General features: G+C 40.4%; 1 long non-coding RNA gene across 1 annotated transcript; it reads left to right on the top strand.

Annotated features, from left to right (window-relative positions):
- The first annotated feature begins 266 nt into the window (after positions 1-266).
- LOC145516472 (uncharacterized) lies at positions 267-5825 on the top strand. The gene is made up of 2 exons (XR_014061416.1): positions 267-570; positions 4550-5825. It is a non-coding gene; the product is annotated as an uncharacterized LOC145516472 (long non-coding RNA).
- Positions 5826-8153: the final 2328 nt, after the last annotated feature.

The raw sequence follows: 8153 nt of genomic DNA, 5'->3' as shown, positions 1-8153 counted from the left end.
GCCAAGGAGTTCTGCTTTTCATGATCATGGTCCCCGCTGACCATGTTCTAACCACAGTGACGACAATAAAATGAATAAATAAATACCTCGGAGGAAAGTGACATATACCAACCGTGTAATTAGCCGTCCAGGAAAGCCGGGAGGGAGCACGGAAGCTCTTTGCCAATCCAGTAAAACAGCCAGTTACAAAGACTCTAAACAGCAACTTGTCTCTGTGCAGAGATCAGCAGTTAGAACATTTTAGAACAAAAGTCCCCAATTCCATCAAAATAAAAGCAAAGAAAAGAATCCCTCAAGTACATGTGAAATACACCTGAAATCCACAAACATTTTTGGAAAACAGCAAAGGAGAATGAGTTACAGGACAGTCATACTGGATTTCTGAGTGGGGGCAGTCAGCCCGTGAACACGTCAGCGTCTCTCACATCCATCTATAGATCAAAGGAATACCTACCAACGTAGCAACAGACTTTTTAAGGAACTGGACAAGCTAATTACAGCATTCATGTAGAAGGTACAGACATTATAAAACCCAGGAGAAACATCTGTGGAAAACTCTTCCTTCTTATGGTAAATGTTTGATACAGATTTCATTGTAATGAAGCTAGGAGAATATGGACCATGTTTTGTCTGTTTAGAAAAACTGACTCTCAATATGGGAAATTTAAGTCTGATATCTTCCTGCTTTGCATCATACAAAATGGCTATCATGTAGATCAGCATAATATAAAAAGAAGATGAAGTGGTCCAAAGAAAATACAGAATAATATTTTATAATACAGACTTAAATGATTAATGGATCATCCTCTTAGAAGTTAAAAATCTTTGGTCTAAAATTTCCCATAAACAAAACAAGCAACCACCTGGAGAAATTTGCAACACAATTGTGTTGCAACACGTACAATTGACAAGAAGTTACTGTTTATTCCTAAAGTCTCTTTTATAAAGTAACTCAGGGACCCAAGTAAATATACTCACTGTGTCTTTAACAAAGGAACAAAGGTAATACAATGGAGAAAATTACAAATGGTCAGGATATTAACAAGAAACAAAATGAATTAGGACACAGACTCTTTACCAAAATTTCAATCAAAAATGATAGTAGACCAAAGTGTAAAACACAAAACTATAAAACTGCAAGAAAATAACAGGAAAAATCTAGGTGATCTTGGGTACGGAGATGACTTTTTAGATACAGCACCAATGACATGATCCTTGGAAGAAATACTTGATAATCCAGGGTTCATTTAAAATTCAAAATAACAAGCTGCTATTGTAACACAGGGAGCCCAGTCTGGAGCTCTGTGACAACCTAGAGGGGTGGGATGGGAGGGGGAAGGGAGGCTCCAGAGGCAGGGAATATACATATAATTATGGCTGATTCACATTGTCCTATGGCAGAAACCAGTATGACATTATAAAGCAATTACCCTCCAATTTAATTAATTTAAAAATTAAAGAAAGCCAAACAAGCAAATAAATATCTGGTCTGAGAAAGATACTGTCAAAGGATGAAAAATAAGCTACAAAGAGGGAGAAAATACTTGCATATGGCCTGTCTGATAAAGACTTTGATCCCAGATACACAAAGAACACAAAATACAACAGAAAGAAAACAAATTTTGGTTAAAAAATGGGCAAAAGTCCTGAACAGACACCTCACCAAACAAGATACACAGAGGATGCTAATCGTACGCCAAGAAGCTCATGATCTGATCTCGTTAGCAAACTGCAATTTAAAATAACATGAGATACCACTACACATCTATTAGAATGGCCAAAATTCAAAACACTGACGCCACCAGAGGCTGGGGAGCATATGGATGGAGCAATGGGAATTCTTATTCATCGCTGGTGGGAAAGCAAAATGGTACGGCTACTTTGGAAGACCGTTTGCTCATTTCTTGGAAAACGAAACAAACTCTCACCATATGATCCAGCAGTCATGATCCTTGGTATTTACACAAATGAATTGAAAACTTATGTCCACAAAAACCCTGCATACCCATGCTTATAGCAGCTTTATTCATAATTGCCAAAACTTAGAAGCCAGTAAGATGTCTTTCAGTGAATGGATAAATAAACTGTACTGCATCCAGATAATAAAACTTCACTCAGTACTAGAAGAAATAAGCTCTCAAGACACAAAAAGACACGGAGGAAACTTAAATGCATATGGTTAAATGAAAAGACTCCATCTGAAAGGCCATATACTGTATGCTTCCAACTCTGTGACATTCTGGCAATTACAAACTACAGAAACAGCAAAAAGATTGGTGGTTGCCAAGGTTTGGGAGGAGGGAGGGATAAAAGCTATCACAGAGGGTTTTGTAGGGCAGTGAAACTATTGTGCACAATACTGCGATTGTGGATGTGTGTCATTGAATACTTGTCTAAACCCGTAGAATGTACAGCACTGAGAGTGAACTCTAGTGCAAACTATGAACTCTACATGATACTTATGGTCAGTGTAGGTTCATCAGTTGTAACAGATGTACCATCTGGTGTGGGATGTTGAAAATGGGGGTGGTGGTGGTTTAGTCCCTAAGTCGTGTCCAGCTCTTGCGACCCCATGGACTGTAGCCTGCCAGGCTCTTCTGTTTTCCAGGCAAGAATTTTCCAGGCAAGAATACCGGAGTAGGTTGCCATTTCCTTCTCCAGGAGATCTTCCCTACTCAGGGATTGAACCTGGGTCTCCTGCACTGCATGCAGATTCTTTACCGACTGAGCCACCAGGGAAGCTACCAGGGAACACAGGCAGGGAATGCCTGTGTGGGGGAAGAGGGTCTATTGGAAACTTCTGTGCCTTTCCCTTAATTTCACTGTGAGCCTAAACTGCTCTAAAAAGTAATCTGCTAAAAAATGAGAGAGAAAACAATAATACAATGATACAGCCATAGTATTAGCTACTACTTAACAAGGACCTACTACCTGCCAGGCATGCACAATCCCTAACTGTGTGATCTTGATCAAGTAGCTTAACCTTCCTGAACCTTACTCTGTCCATCTGTAAAATGGGGCAATAACTATCATTCTACTTCATTGGATTATTTTGAAGATCCATTGAAGTCATTGTTGTTCAGTTACTAAGTCATGTCTGACCTTTTGCAATCCTATGGACTGCAGCATGCCAGACTCCACTGTCTTTCACTATATCCCAGAGTTTCCTCAAATTCATGTCTGTTGAGTTGGTGATACTATCTAACCATCTCATCCTCTGTCACCTTCTTCTTTTTTTTGTCTTCATTCTTTCCCAACATCAGGATCTTTTCCAATGAGTCGGTATTTTGCATCCAATTAAGTAATTGCAGCTTCCCTCGTAGCTCAATCAGTAAAGAATCTTCCTAAAATGCAGGAGACTTGGGTTCGATTCCTGAGTTGGGAAGATCCCCTGGAGAAGGAAATGGTAACCCACTCCAGTGTTCTTGCCTGGAGAATTCCATGGACAGAGGAGCCTGGCAGGCTACAGTCCATGGGGTCGCAAGAGTCAGATGCGACTGAGCAACTGCACCACCACCACCAAGTAATGTGTATGAGGTCCTTAGCACTATGCCTGGGTCCTAGTAAGTGTCCAGAAGATAGCTATTATTACTATCATTTTGACTAAAAAATATATATAAAGACAACCTCACGGGTAAAAGAACAAAGCATTAGACGGCAGTAGCAGCAGAGATCCAGACAGGATTTGCTCGCTGATAACAAAAGAAATGAGACGAAAGCAACAATGACATATTTTTCTATCATCAGCTTGACAGCAGTTTAAAAAGACTGATCCTACTGAATCCATCTTGAGTGTGGGGATTTGGGGCTCCCCTGGATGTTGGTGGGAGGGCAGGCAGGCAAGCTCTGTGGATCACACTGGTAGTAACAGCGCTCAGCTGTGAGATGGCCATGCATTTATATTCGGGGGGGCCCCGTGGCAAGTGCTATTCAGGGTGCTGCATATTTACTGTATCTCTTTCCACGGAGGAGACCCCATCGTATGCCCTGCGCTCAGGGGCACATGAATTAACCCTGATGGGCTGGGAGGAATAAATAGGAAAGAGGTTTTAGGCTCAGCTTTTCCTTCGCTGCCTTTTGAGTTCTGTTTTGTGTTTTGTTTTTGAAAGTAGAACACTTGTTGCTGTGTCATTTATAGGAGTGTTTTTTCCATCTCTTCTATATGATCTTGGATTCCCTTAGGAAACCCCCCCGATTATCAATAAAAAATTATTAGTCCATTGCCCTTGTTCTTGCCTGCTTTTTATTACTTCCAGCCTCCTGCTCCAGAAGTTGTGTTGGATGATGGCAGAGGATCAGCTTTTTTGTGTATCTAGCAGGCCTGGTGACTTAGTCGTAAAGAATCCGCCTGTGATGCAGGAGAACTGGGTTTGATCCCTGGATTTGATCCCTGGGTCAGGAAGATCCCCCGGAGAAGGGAAGGACATCCCACTCTAGTATTCTTGCCAGGAGAATGCCATGGATAGAGGAGCCTGGCAGGCTACAGTCCATGGGATCACAAATAGTCAGACATGACTGAGCGACTAACACTCTCACTTTCATTTCACAGGAGCTCTGCATGGCCCCTCCAGCTCAGCTTGACGGACGACTCTAAGACCTGCCAGTGGCTACCCGCTGAACGTGGAAGAATGCGGCTGTATGATGAAAACGTGCTTTGGGCTCAATCTTGATAAAGACTGTACTTTCTAAGAGGAGCTAACTTAAACATTCAGGCGTGTACATTGCAGGTCTGCAGAACTATGCAATGGGCTTACCTCCCACTCATCTCCTTGCCTTTAAACCAGGAGCCACATGGTGATGTAAATGGGGGGCGGGGGCAGAGACGTAGAAGACTCCTGCTGGGCAAACAGCAGGTGCTCAGCACACAGAGGCACAGGCTTCCTCCTTCTGAGCTGCTGACCCCACACCCATGGCTCCAAGGGCTCACTACGTCCCGTCCAGGCTGTGCTCCTCAATTCCAGGGATGGACATCCGAGTACTGCATACACACGAAGCCCCCGTGTTACAGATGTGCGAACGGATGAACGCACAAACAAGCCAAGCACCAACCTAGGCGAGCTTCACTTTCAGAACATGAATCTGTTTGTCCATCTCTACATACATGTGTATATACGTTTTTTTTTTCATAGAAAGACACTTGTAAGAAATGAACCAAATTATCAAATCATTACCACTAGTTATATCAAGGTAATGAGATAGGGGTAAGTTAATTGTTTTTCTTTTTACTTCCGAATTTTCTATAATGAACCTATAATTCTATAAAAATCAAGACAAAAATGAGTTTTCCCTGTAATGTTCAGAAGCAAAACAATGATAAGTGGCTCTCTGCATGGGCTGACACATGCCAAACAGAAGAGTTTCCCAGACCCAGTCTCCTTAGTTCTGTAGTCTTTCCAGGACTTGCTGTCCCAGCAATCAACATGATCAGTGAATGGATGCATTTGTCTCTCCAGATGCTAGTGTAATAACATCCAACACGAACGTTATGGTGCCAACCTTAATTCACTTTTTTCATCAGTCCTAAGTGATGGTTAGATTATTATAACAATGGTTCAGTACAAAGTAATATTTTCAGTTTTTAAGCAGAAGTCTGAGTGTTTTCCCCGTTCTTCCTTGATTTAAAATGAAATTTGATTAGCAATTGAGTTAGATTTCAGCATTTAAGTGCCAGTTGATTCAGAAGTTATAATTTGACCAGCCTAAAGCTTTTCTTTGCTAAATAGAATCTTTATTTAATGAAACTGTGGACTCAATGCAGTAGTTCAACTTCAATGAAATTCAAAGAGTAAATGTTTTAAATGCTTAGAATAAACCATTCAAAACAATTTTGCAAAGTAGTCAAACACTATAAAAGTACTCATGTAAGTATATGTATATATACACACATGCATTTTATGTACACATAATTTTGTAACACATATATGTTTGGAAATATGTATTTATAAAATAATTATATATGCAATGAAAGTGAAAGTGTTAGTTTCTCAGTCATGTCTGACTCTTTGTGACCCCCAAGAACTGTAGCTTGCCAGGTTTCTCTGTCCGTGGGCTTCTCGAGGCAAGAATACTGGAGTGGGTTGCCATTCCCTTCTCCAGGGGATCTTCCTGACCCAGGGATCAAACCTAGGTCTCCTGCATTGCAAGTGGATTCTTTACCATCTGAGCCACCAGGGCTTCCCTTACATATGGATTAATGTGGCATATATTATACATGAAACATGCTAGAGGAATCTGGTAAATTCAATATCACTAATATATATTATATATATATATATATATCCCCTGGAGAAGGGAATGGAAACCCCCTCCAGTATTCTTGCTTGGAGGAGTCCATGGACAGAGGAGCCCCGAGGGCTCCAGTGGATCCATAGAGTCGGAACGAGTCCGACACGACTGAGCAACTAACTCAACATACGTATTATAATTAATAATTTGCATTAAATGTCACTCCTAATAGTCTTTTTAATTCATAAAATGTTAAAAATCAGAAGGGACTTTGGAGACAGTGTGGTTTGGCACACAGGGACATTTTTTTCTTGTTTGGATTCTCTTGGATTAAGGTACAAATGTAATAGGAACCGTGAGCATCTGCGGGATGTCAGCCAAGCCACGTCACTGTCATGTATATTTTATTTTGTCATGACAACCGTGTTCTCTGGTAAGCAGACGAGGACCTTACAACGGAGAACATAACCATCGAGAAATCTAGTTACATGAGTAGCTCTGCTCCATAATTCCTCTGACTCACTCTTGCCAAGAGGTTCTTTGGAAGGGATGGGAGTGAGGATTCACCCAGAAGATGAGGAGGCAGAGAGGGGAGGGAAGGCAGGTCACTGCCCCCACCCTCCCAAGGGACCATCTGTGCACCCCTGACACTGCAGTGACACATTCCTCTTTTCTTGAAGCAGAGGCAAAAGGGTTGGATCATTTCTCCTTCCTTACTTTTTGAGAACACACATCTCTATTTAAAACAAAGATTCTCCTGAATCCCTTTTATAGCTTTCTTCCCTCCGGTGCCAAACCTGATATTCCATTAAGGAATCGCATGCCAAATCTGCTTCTTTTCCTTCTCTAATACATTTCTCAGTTTCATCCTTTTAGAAAGGAAAAATGCAAAGACTACCCGTGGCAGCTTCCAAGGCATGCAGGAAGCCTTCTGGGAGTGTTTATCAAAGGATGTGGAAGGCTTTCGGAGGCATACTTCTCTAAGCCTCGGGCTGCAAGACAGAGATGCCATATTTATTATTCTTATTACGTGGAGGCAAAACAAATGCTCACATTAATTGTGGGTGATAGAAAAGAAAGCTTTTTAAAAAAGAGGGTTATTAAAATTCAGAGACAGCAAATGCCTCCAGCGAGTTTCATCAGGGGAATTCTGGTGAGTGAATTTTCATTTTCAGAATTTTGAGCAACTGAATTTCCACTTTCAATTTCAGTAATAAAAAAAAAATATATATATATATATATTCTCTACTTCTCAATTTGAAAAGAAGAAATTTAGGAAGGTTGATATATTTATAAAAATCGGAAAATACGTCTTCATTAATTTCTGTATTCTGTTTTAGAAGTTTAAAAATTACTCTTAACTTTCCATTCTCAGCAATATTTTTTTCTGTAAAAGAAAAAGATCTGTTTTTACTTATTCATCAGACTCCAAGGAAATGAAATAGTATTTTCTACTAGAGAAATACAGTTTGATAAACCCAATCTGAGATCTTGATAGTCTTCATTATAAAGTTCCCCAAGGATAAGCTATGCTGGCTATATGAAGAATAATACAGGAATATCAAGATCTGGGAAGTAGGTATGACAGTGGTTATGCTTTTGTCCTGATGGATATATTGATAAAGGATTTTTTATAGGAGGGTAGATACACATATTTTCCACAAATAATTATTTTTTGGACTTTATCTAGTTCAAACTCTTAAATCATCATCATCATTATCATTAAAGTCTAGTGAAGGAAAATTCTCCGTTAGGTGGAACTTGTGATTTTTTGGCCCAAGAGAAAAGTCACGGTCCCATAAGAAGATGTGTCTCAGAGGATTATGTTGCCTATAAAGAATTCAAGGAGTGGGACTAAAATAGGTAGACCTGGAATTTGAAGGAGCACATTTGAGTCTCTTCTGAGGCATGTCGGCTGTGTGGCTCTA

Source organism: Giraffa tippelskirchi, chromosome 8 (genome assembly GCF_054371585.1).
Source record: "Giraffa tippelskirchi isolate mGirTip1 chromosome 8, T2T-mGirTip1v1.2.pri, whole genome shotgun sequence".
NCBI classification, from domain to species: Eukaryota; Metazoa; Chordata; class Mammalia; order Artiodactyla; family Giraffidae; genus Giraffa; species Giraffa tippelskirchi.
Note: the sequence above shows the minus strand (reverse complement) of the source record. Positions and strands in the feature narration are given on the sequence as shown.